A 12,538-nucleotide genomic window follows, 5' to 3' on the forward strand; every position below is an offset into this window, starting at 1 on the left:
CCTAGCAGCTCGAAAGCACGTCAAAGTGCAAGTAGATAAATAGGTACCACTCTGGCAGGAAGGTAAATGGTGTTTCCGTGCACTGCTCTGGTTTGCCAGAAGCGGCTTAGTCATGCTGGCCACATGACCCGGAAGCTGTACGCCGGCTCCCTCAGCCAATAAAGCGAGATGAGCGCCCCAACCCCAGAGTCAGTCACGACTGGGCCTAATGGTCAGGGGACCCTTTACCTTTAATTTCCAAATAGGCACTCATCGGCTTCTCAGAGTGGTTTCACAGTCAATCCCTCTTCCCATGGAACTCTGGGAATTGTAGCTCTGGGAGGGGAACAACAGCTGTCTACACCCTACAGCTCCCAGGATGCTTTGGGGGAAGCCATGACTGTTTAAAGTTGCGTGATTCTGCTTTAAATGTATAGTGCAGATGGGGCTTTAGATGACAAGATGGTCTAAGTTTGGTTTCACCAAAAATGTTTTGGAGGACCATGCAGGAAGCTCTAAAACAATGGAAAATGGAAAATGATGGAATTATGTGTCCTTCCTCCTGTGTCAAGAAGTAGCTAAATTTCCCCTGCATTTGCAATAAGAAATTCAATCACCGACAGCTAGTGCAGTAAGTGAGGTCATACAGAAGCTATTCAGCAGAGGATACAGTCCTACACACTAGTGTTACTTCTGTTGATGACATCTTTTTCCATCCGTTTGGCTACTGCCTTTCTCTTTTTATAGACTCTGAATTAATGTGCTTGATGCATCCCAGCTGCTGCAAGAATAAAGGTGAAATCTGTATTTCCCTTTGCTAGAAGAAGTCATAGAAGCAAGGATGGGAATTGCTTGGGGGGGAGGGTTCTCTAACCGTTTCCCTGCTGAAATACAGCAATCCTTAAAACCTTGTTGAACAGCAGATGGCTATTCTGCTTTGTTTTTCTTGTATCCACTCATCTTTGGAGCCTTCACACGGGATGTCGTGAATGATTTTCATGGCAGACATAGTAAGTCTTGGCCCTGGGTGCTTGGTGGACAACTGGTCTTGATGGGCAAATGCCCTGTCAAAACGAATTGGTTTGGGTGTCCGCAGAGCCCCTGACGCAACTTCTGAGGTTTTGCAAAGCACCTCCAAGGTCTCGCGAGGCCACCGGAAGTCAGGTTCTGAGGCTGGGGAGCACACATGATGTCATGACATGCCACATGTGATGTTATGATGTCACACGCACTGGGCACCCATAACCTGGGGCCCAAGTTGGCCCCCCTGGTGTTAGCAGCATTGAAGTGACCTCCCTGGGTCACAATCCAGGGCAGTGTGGATGGAGGTGCTGGGCTCCCCAGGTGACAGGACCTCCCCCTACCCTTCAGCCTCGCTGATGTGGTCCAAAGGAAAGCTGAGCAATCTGTTTGGCACCAGCTTGGCTGTGGGAGTTGTCAGATGGAGGCATATAAGGCACCATCCAACTATCTTAAGGACTTCACTCCAGATTAGTGTCGGGTCTACTGCTTAGCCCTTTCTTCTCCCAAAGCTATCCCACAAGGCAGTGGAGGTTTAGGGCAGAGCCCCACCTGCCCCTCACTTCCCTTTACAGGATATACAGAAACTGCTTCTAGACTGTTAGGCCAACTATTGGTCTCATCCGTTCAACCCACCGGAGCTTGTCTTTGCATGCAGGTGAAGACCCTAACTCACTGAGGGTTTGGAGACCCATCAGCTACCCTCACCTGGTTTAGCCAGCCAGTTGAAGCTGTTTCCTGGGGTGTGGCTGCTGCCGCATGCTGACAACTTCTAGGAACCACAGGCGAGAGCTGAATGCAGGGTGGGGACCAACTATGTACAAACGACCCCAGAAGGAGCACAATGTGTACTACCCCTCCCCGATTATAAAAGGTGGAGAATAATAACAACATGAGTTTTAAAAGCTAGCATAACAAACCTGGACTTTTCTGCTGCTTTTGAGCCTGTTGAATTGTTAGAAAACAGACTCACCCTCTCTCCCTAAATACTGCTTTCTGCTGCAATAGAAATCAGATTCTGTGGCTGGCTGACCCTGAGCAAGAAAGTGAAGAGAGCAAGTTAATGGCACCATCCAAGTTTAATTGTTTCAGACCTAGTCTGCTAAGCTGTTAGGGTATCATATCCATTTGAGGCCCAACAGGAAAGAAAAATGCTGGTATGCACAGTTTTCTCTAAACAGAGACATCATCCATCATAAATGTTTAACATCTACTCCTGGCTCACAATGTTTGCTTCAAATGATCAGCTACCAAAGGATGTCAATAAAAATCGGAAATGGGGGTTTCTTTTAAGGAAGATTGTTTCCTGCTGTGGAAATTCTACAGCCAAAAAAAGTGCCAAATTTCATCTCAGCCCTTAAAACATTTGCTGTGTATACTATGACAAACTGACATTAATATCTAAGCATGAAATATAAGTTGAAGCAGAAAATATTTGGGTCTCCTTATGTGACAAACTACTGTAAGCTGATACCTTTCATTGGGCCTATGCTTTATGGAACGCAGTCATTCCAAGTCCTAGTTTGAAGGTTAAGTATTGCAAAGCATGGTCTGAAGAGTTTGTTTTCTCAATCTAAATGCTGAAGAGTTTGTTTGCTTTGGCTGTGTTTGTGCTTCCTTTCAACTGATACTCAGTTGACCGGGCTTCTTCTGCTCAAAGAAAGTCACGAGAAATAGCTGAATTCTTAAAACTGACATGACAGTGAAAGAACACTAGGTTGAGTTCCTCCAAGCCAAGTCTGGAGACTCTTGGCAAAGTGGCCATGTCATCACCTCACTAGATGTTCAAGTCCTGGTGTTTCCTTCAGTATATATAAGTGTTTGACTGCTGGCCTGCTGACCAACTCTGAGAAGTTTTCATGACAGCAATGGAAAATGCCTCGGAAATTATGGCTTGGATTTGCAGAGACACTCATCTCACACAACGACTTCGCAACATGTTTCAAAACTTGGTCCACCTATTCCCAAGCCAATTTTTCACCATGTGTACAAATTATCCTCTACACAGATATGTAATCAGTGCTAAGTTGAATTTTACTGAGTTTTGATTTTCATGTTGAAATTTCCATGTGTCCCTGGGGCACAAATCAGAGAAGCTCGTGTGAGGCAGCTGAACAATACCTGAGCTCAACTGATCATGTGAAAGCAAAACTAAACATCTCTATGATAAACTAATCACAAATCCACTGCAATTCTACTCAGAAGTAGGGATGGGGGAGAAATCAGATTCAGTTCACATTTAAAGGTGGATCTACCTAATTTACACTTTCTGAAGTGAACCAAAACACAAGTATCCTTTGAGATTTGCATTTATTCAGATTTTGCAGTGCTGTTCTCCAGTCAAGGAATGGGTACAAAAATGTACATACTAAAGTAAAGTGTGCATACAAATACATATACATGTATAGTGAAAATAACATGTAAATGCATTATATTAGGGAAAATATGGTTTGGGGAAAAATGTGTATTGTGGGGGAAATTGCATTAAAATGTATATATCAGGAGAAATTTGCACTAAAATGCTGGTGGATTTTCATGATTTTTTAAAAAAGTTTGCAAACTGACATGGAAGTGTGAAGGATAGAACTTAAAATTGGAAAAATGAGAGAAACAAAAATTGAAGGATTCAGGTAGGTAGCCATGTTGCTCTGACACAGTCAATATATATATATAAATAAAATAAAATGTCCAGTAGCACTTTAGAGACCAACTAAATTTGTTCTTGGTATAAGCTTTTGTGGAGTTGCCCATACATGCTCAGATATCGTCTTCTTCTTTGGAGATCACTCATAGCCAAGTAAGATTGTCTTCCATAAACAGTTTTAAAAGTGAGTCCGTAAGTGACTGTGTAGGTCAGTTCTGGATCCACACGTCCTTCCACAGTGGGGACATAGGTTTCTGGGCGGGAGCTGATCATGGTGAGGGTTTGCCAAATGTGCCTTTCTCTTAGCACATTTCCCCGTCTCATCCTGAGTTTGAGCATCTTCAGAACCCACGACACCTTTGGTAAAGGCCTTCACAGCTGTTGTAACATACTGCTTGTTATCTTTTGCCTGTTCTGCCTCTGAGGACTTTTTGGATCATTCTTTGTCTAGCTCCTCCCCTTTGACCTTACCGCCTTGGGTGACCCTGCTGGGAGTACGAGACTCCCAATGGCTTCGCTCACAAGGGTCATGGGAACATGCAAGCCCACTCACCATGACAGGGTGATGATCCAGCAGGTGAGGTTCAGATGTCTGTTGCTTGAGGAGGCCACATCCTACCAGTGGCGCCATATTTCAGAAGCAGAACACTTGCTTTGCCTGTAGAATGTCTCAGTTTCAATCACTGACATCTCTAGTCCAAAGGGACAAGTAGCAAGTAATGTGAAAGACCTCTGCCAGAGATTTCTGCCACTCAGAGGTGACAGTACTGAGCCAGATGGAACATGGGTCTCACCAAGTATAAGGTAGCTCCCTGTGTTTCAGCCTTATAGTTGAAGTTTCCCTTGTCAGAGACTCTTTATATTCTTGATGCAACTGATCAGAATAAGCAGACCCAAAGTGAAACAAGTACTGTCTGAAAACTACACCCAAATGAGGTTGATACCTATCCCCCAAAAAAATTACATTTAAAAAGTTGATTATATCAGTACTAATCACAGGAACAGTATAGCCAACTGTAATAATTGGTTTCCATGTCTTTGCCAAAGTAAACTTGAGATGTAAAGTCCTCCCTTTTATAAATTCCCCAAAAGAAAGGATGGATATTGTAGCAATCATGAGGGAATGACTGAATGAGATCATGGAAGTTTCCATGATTTACTAAGGCTTTTTAAAATGAATACGCACAAAGCTGTTTGATGACACGATGAATATAAAGGCTTGATAGATCATTAACAAGTCTCGTCACTGTGAGCAAATTGCTAAGATTCTCATCACACATTTTCTATTGTATCTTGACGGAGGTTTGCTGCACACATACGTTAAGGGGAATGTAAGTTGAGTGGTTAATAGGCATAACAACCAGCCATTGTGCACATTGTCCAAGCCTCATGGATCATGTACATGAAGAGGGAATTGTGTACATAACCTAATCAATATACAGTATCTCCAACAGGCCTTAGGGGATGTGCATAGCTCAACTGCATATTGAACATTCTTTGGACAATATACACATTCTCCAGTCAATATGCATACTATCCAAGAAAGACACCTTCTTTTCTATCTCTGGAGAGAACTAAAAGTAAAGTGGCCATTTTAAGCCATGGGAAATAATTTCTCATCTGGTAAGATATGCTGTGGCTGTGATCTTAACATGGAAATATTAAGGTAAACTGAGTTGCTAACAGTAGCCAAAACATCAAGGTACCTTTGAATCTCCCAGTGACTGTTGGTATTGTTCAACAGTTGGTGGCTGAACAATTAAAAATGATCAGATGAGTGACTGGTGAAAAGGGGAAAGAAAATGAATAAGAGTTATATGAAATGGAAAGTGGAAATGGAGAATACTTGAAGTCAATCATCATTGGAATTGCAGGGAGCACAATCCATAGGTTTTTGTGGGGAGGCTGGAAGGCATATAGTTTTGTCTTCAGTTAGAGACTTCTACATGATCTTCTCAGCTTCATTAGATGAATCCCAATTCTATTACCCTTCCCTAAGGGTGCCTCTAAACCATCACACATGTTTCTTTTTTTGTGATTTGCATGCCCAGGCACAGTTCCCCCACCCCCCATCTCTGGAAACCAGACCTCCATATAAAAGGAGAAGACATAACAACATATTTTGGGATTAAATTGGCCACAATTTCATTAAAAATTTCAGATGTAGGAAACCTTGGCATAGGCATTGGGTGTGTATTCCTCTCAGCCCCCAGCTGGGGGTCTGAGGCATGACAGGGTAACAAACGGGAATATGGGCCACTGCAAAATGTGTGTTTATGCAGGCGGCTCCTCTCCCTCCCCCCCCCGTGATGCTTGGGGGAGTTCTAGGGCCCCCTTTTGTGCGCTTGTGGACAGAGACTCCCCCCAAGACCCCTCTAATGGGGTACCCTGTTATTGCTGCCACGGGAGGGATGAGTCACCACTTCACCCTTTCATCGGTTATTAGACTAAAGGATTCCAACTAAGGCCTATGGGGAAGGCGAAACCTGCAGAGCAGGGGAAATTCTTCCCCAGCACTGAAAGACAGGAATTATCATACAACCATAGCAATGCCCATGTACCTGGAAAAAGGGGGGGAAAGGTTAGCCTGCAAGAAAAGACAAGGTTAGAAGGTGGGCTGGGTGGGTGATGCAACAGCCTGGGGAGCAGAACAACGGTCAGCAAGGCAGCATGGCTTTGGGAGGACGGGAGTGGGTGAGTGGCCATTTCTGACCTACTGGCACAGTTTAGGTAATCATTCTAGGCCTTCTAAACCATGGTTTGTGAGCCCTGTAAACCATGGTTTATGAAAAAGAAGGACCAAGCACTCTTCCTTTGCCCCTCACCTCCTCCACTTGTACACAGTTTTAACATTTCATTCCTGACTTATGATCCTGTCATGAAGACAGAGTAGACCAGCTCTGACGCAACCAATACCTCTGGCAGGTATACAGGGCAGGAGTATAGCACAAACAGCACAAGGGGGGAGGAAGAGAAAAGAGAGATGAAGGAAGAGTGCTCAGCTCCAATGCCCATTACCCACTTTATATATCAGGGGTTATGAAAGCTTGGATGGTGATACAAAAGAACTTTTAGTTTGGATGGAACCCTAGTCAGTTGCTGAATCCAGTGCAAATGCAGATTTCCTCTGCAAACATATCCAGTGTCAGGATGTGACCCAGGGGTGGTCTGAGGAGCAGATGTTTGCCAGAGGAACGCTGTGCAGATGGGTCCAAAACATTGTCTTCATTGCCTATTATATATAATGATCTGCCTCTTAATACCTTTGTTATTTTAAATTAGCACAATAACTGACCTAGTTATCTCAAAAGATGTTTTTTATCAACAAGTAGAGATTGCCAGCATTGGGAAGATGGATGCTGGATTTGGTACAGGGTGTCTAGCCATCAATGCAGGAGGGCCACTTCCTCCCTCCTTCCCTCCAAGAAAACCCCCACATTCCTCCCTAACTAATGCAACTAAAATGAGAAATAACATTTCTCTACCCAGAAGGAAATTCAGATCATAATTAACGACTCAAACAGGTATTTCATCCTAAACCGGACAGTATAGTCACACACACAAAAAATGTTTTTTATACTTCTTTCTTTCTTTTTCATTTTTTGAATGCATCACATAGAATTCCTGGCCAAATTTCCTGTATGAATGGGTGGCATTTCCACATCCCTTTGCATTATGATTACAGATAGGGAAATGATACACTCTGCAGAATGGAAATAACGGGTGCTCCATCCAATCGCACAGACTTTTTTTATAGGAAAAAAACAATTTAAACCTCTGCGCTAGGGGTAGGAAACTCAATACGATTTGTTTTAAAGAGCAGAGCATAAATTAAAGAAACAAATTGCTTAGCAGACCAACTACCAGGTCCAAAAGGATACTGGAGAAAGGGTGATTCAGATTACTGCATCTGAAAAAGTATAAGAATTCGCGTTCGCACCTGAACAAATATAGATAATATCAGTTGGAATAATGGCCATTTCAAGATGTTTTATTAAATGTGACAATCTTAAATGATACATGCTGGATGTACAGTTACTTGGAATTTGCACTTTCATAACAAAAGTGTTTACACTGTAGCCAACTATCCCCTAGACATTATATTTAGTTGCTGGAAATGTTGTAGGTTATGGTGGTGAACAAAAATGGAATGTGATGCCTTGAAACAATGCGGATCTAACGTGTCAAATCCCCAACTTACTCCTTCCTTATAGAGACAGAATGCTGCTGGCTAGAGTACTTCAATATGGCATCATGTCTCAGTCATTCACCAACAGACGGATCAAACGGGGTCCAGAGAATCTAAATGGCACATAAAGACGTAATGGGAATCTGTGGAGAATGATTATCTGCCTTAACTGTTTGCCTCTTCAAAAGCATGAGGAACTTGTGCCAAATGTGGGATATCGTTTAGGAGGATTTTGTGACTTATGAAATGGAGCACCCCAAATGGAATTCATGTCTGCTAACTCCCACTTCTGCTTAAAAACCCCATTTTCACTATGAGCAGAATTCAATGTTGTGTGAGTGGATTTCCGCTTGCGTAATGGAACTTTGCCTCTATCCCCTCCCACTGCTGCCCCACAACCTCCAGAGACGCCACCTCTTTTTAAACTATCTGCACTCGTGAGAGAGCTCGGAGTAAGGCCAAGATTTACTCTCATTTGCATGAAGGTTTGGAGAAAGGCTGACACACAGCTGGAGGGGCTCCTATTTCTATTATTAATATAATAATAATTTATTATTTATACCCCGCCCATCTGGCTGGGTTTCCCCAGCCACTCTGGGTGGCTTCCAACTGAATATTAAAAACAATACAGCATCAGATATTAAAAACTTCCCTAAACATGGCCACCTTCAGTTGTCTTTTAAAAATAAAATAGTTGTTTATTGCCTTGACATCTGCTGGGAGGGCGTTCCACAGGAAGGGCGCCACTACCAAGAAGGCCCTCTGCCTGGTTCCCTGTAACCTCACTTCTCGCAGCGAGGGAACCGGCAGAAGGCCCTCGGTGCTGGACCTCAGTGCCCGGGCTGGATGTTGGGGGTGGAGACAATCCTTCAGGTATCACCTGGATATGGCAAACCATGGCATGGGTGCAGCAGGATCAGAGAAGGAGCAAACCCACATGTTTTGTTGGTGCTAAGTCATGGTTTGGCTTCAGCATCACGTGTCAACTGCATGAACAAAACCAAATCATAGCAAGCAGCGAACACAAGAGAATGAGATGTGGCCATGTCCAATGTAATAATATCAACCCAGACTATGCAAGCAGCAGTTCCTATCACACAGTGCAGGGGGAAAGGGGGAAAGTCTAATACCAAGATTGCTGTGTTCCATGATATTTTTGCTTCCACTGGATACTAAATAGGGTCTTTTCAACAACCAGACTTTAACCATTGTTCTACGTCCAATAAAAACAAAATCTGAAGTCCTGATGAAGGCTAGTTTTAATTTGATAGATTTTCTTAAATATGCAGGAAATACTTTCAGCCTGTGCCTATCCACAGCAATTATTCATTCATTAACCTCTAGTGGGCCCCTCCACATCTTTGAAAATGGTGCATTGTGCAGCAGTCGGATCTATAGAAAAACCCAAGCCATAGAAAGCGTGTTCTCACTAGCAGAGAGCACGTGTTGCGGTTGGGGAACAGGCCACTGCTTCATGACTAGGCAAATTTTGGTGGAACCCAAACCTGTAAAGGGTTAATTGGGTTGCTGGGGATTTTTGAGTGTTGCTAATTCGGAGGAGGAGTCAGAGTATATAAATATAGGTGCCAAGACGATGGGCCGTCCTCTTGGCCATTTTGCCTCGGATCACCCGCCCCCCTCCCTTTTATAGGGTGGCTTCTGGTTTATTGACCTTGCTATGCCTGTCAAGGGGTCGTCCACCTTTGAGCGGGGGCCTGGTAGGAATTTTGCCATTTGGCTGATTGGCTGTGCCACTTGGTTTTTGCCTACTATGTAGCAAATCGTCAGAACTTGTAAGGTTGGCGGTTAGGCATTGGTTAAATTGGTTCTTGGAGGGATAAGTGCCTATCCCTCCAAATGATGCGGAAAGGGAATTCCGTTAAAGGAATCCAGGGCTTGCCATTCTTTCGTCCTGTCCGTGGAGCCGGGCTTGGGCCGTGCAAGCCCCACCGGAACATGAGGGTGAGAAGTGTTGGATTGATTCCCAGCCTCATTTATCACCCAATACTTGTTTCCCACGCTGGCTTCCGGTGGAGTCCGGAAGTGCCAGCTCTGTCCTGTGGGGGCAAGGACAGATAGTCAAACCTATGCCTAAGCAACCACTCACATTTTTTGTATTTGAATAAAGTTGTGGCCAAAATTATGCCAAAAACCTTAAACAAAAAATTGGTGTGAAGTGTGAATTTTTTGGGGTGGCACTGTGGAACTCAACACGCAAATGGTTCTATGTCATCTGCTGCCAATGAGTTATCCTTAACTTTCTAACTCGGAACGCAAGGGAGAAACGTGCTAAGAGGAAGGCACGCTTGGCAAATCCACACCGTGATCAACTCCTGCCCGGGAACCAATGTCCCCACTGTGGAAGGACGTGTGGGTCCAGAACTGGCCTCCAGAGTCACTTACAGACTCACTGTTAAGATCATGTTCATGGAAGACAATCTTACTCGGCCACGAGTGATCGCCAAAGAAGTATGTAAAGACCTGGAGGCCGTTTCCCCACACTTGCTTGAACTTACTTTTGAGTAGACATGGAGAGGTATACGCTAGAAATAACTACTAACAATACAATTGGTTACCATAAGATACTCAGACAGCTTACATACAGTGGTACCGCGGGTTAAGTACTTAATTCGTTCCGAAGGTCCGTTATTAACCTGAAACTGTTCTTAACCTGAAGAACCACTTTAGCTAATGGGGCCTCCTGCTGCCGCCGCGCCGCCAGAGCACGATTTCTGTTCTCACCCTGAAGCAAAGTTCTTAACCTGAAGCACTATTTCTGGGTTAGCGGAGTGTGTAACCTGAAGCGTATGTTACCTGAAGCGTATGTAACCCGAGGTACCACTGTATTCTTTTGGACTTTTGTGTTTTTTAGAGAGCTAATTGTTGCTCAAAACGTGGACAGGGTGGTTTTGGTTTTTTTTACTTTTTTGCATAAAATAGTATCATTTAGAAAATATAACTTTCAGACATGGATTTCCTTGTTGCAGAATTTGGAAGCTGTAGGCACAGAATGCTTATTTTCCTGTTGCAGAACAAGAGGATTCTCTACACACCTGAAACTGTTTACCTACCACGGCCTCTGGTGAACTGTGGCATATGAATTACCAAGAAATCATACAGTGGTCAGGAAATGTTGACAGTTTTTGCCAGCACATGGATAGCCATCTGCATTTTGTCAACAGGAGTAAGTCACTTGTTAAAAAACCATTATCTCTTCAACTTTTCCAGTTACTGAGCACAACAGAAGGCATTTGAACTTGAATACTATACTGAATATCGCTGAATACATACACTAGAACTGGTGACCTCATCTTTCTGAGGAATGCCTTTTTTGAACCCAAAGGCAAATGGAGGCTTGAAAAGATATAGTGGGATATTATATTTAAACCATTTTCTTTCTCCCCTTGCATAGCTGTCAACGTTTCCCTTATTCCGAATAGGATTCCTCACAAGAAAAGGGAAAAGTTGACAGCTATGTCCCCTTGACTTCAGTAACATCAGTTTATGCTGTTTGGGGACTCTTACCTTGAATACTAAAATTAGAAAGTGGGTTTAAAAGTTCCGTTTTCCGTGTCAAACTGGAAAATGTGTTTTCCATCACTTTTTCATTGTACACCATATATAATTAATAGGCAACGTACATTTCTTCAGTACAGCAACATATGCCCTGAAACAAGTTTCAAAAGCATATAAAGATGTTGAATAAATGACCCAGTTTTGCAGATCGTAGAGTGCATTGGTGTATATAACTTTGGAAATTTCAGGTTAACATTTGCTTTCTTTTAAGCCAAGCTATATAATGGACACCTTTTTATTTTTTATTTTTAAAAAGAAATATATATCCAAAAGATTCCTGTTGAAGGTTCTGGCCTTAATCCCGAATAAGATGTTCACAATTAAAGCCTTTAAATATCTTCCTTTCAAAAACTGTTTCAAGTAAAAGGCACCACTATCTCCTAATCAGGGGTGCCAACTTGAATAAAATATGGGGGGGGCAGGTAAACCCCGCCCTGCATAATTGATCATGTGGCACAGTGCACACACACCATTTGAATGGCAATACCCATATACTTGGGGGCGACGGCACCTACAAATATTTTATTGGAGGGCTGAAGACCCCTTGGCCCCTAGGAGTTGGCTCCTATGCTCCTAATCCTATATACTGGAGATAAGTTTTGGAGCCAAAGGCTCCTCTCCGTTTGGTCTTTGGGACTCTCCTCATTCACGCTCCTTTTCCAAAGTAGCTCAAATGGGTGGGCTCCCTCCCTCCTTCCCTCAGTTCACTGGGCATTAGAAGGCCAAAGGCCAAAGTTGAGAGTGCAGTTATGTGAGCTAGAAGCAAGAAGTTGGCAGGTTGCAGGCTGGGCATCTGGGAGACAGAGCCATGCCTGATTTCTGTTGGAATCCAAGGCTGTGGCTACGGGAGAAGCAAGACCTTCTTGGGTGTGAATGCTGTGAACCCCTCCATCATAGGCTCAGTTTATATATGCAGTGGTACCTCGGGTTAAGTACTTAATTCATTCCGGAGGTCCATTCTTAACCTGAAACTGTTCTTAACCTGAGGTACCACTTTAGCTAATGGGGCCTCCCGTTGCTGCCCTGCCGCCGCCCAATTTATGTTCTCATCCTGAAGCAAAGTTCTTAACCTGAGGTACTATTTCTGGGTTAGCGGAGTCTGTAACCTGAAGCGTATGTAACCCGAGGTA

The sequence above is a fragment of the Podarcis liolepis genome (genome assembly GCF_965112155.1).
Source record: "Podarcis liolepis genome assembly, chromosome: 12".
Classification (NCBI taxonomy): Eukaryota; Metazoa; Chordata; class Lepidosauria; order Squamata; family Lacertidae; genus Podarcis; species Podarcis liolepis.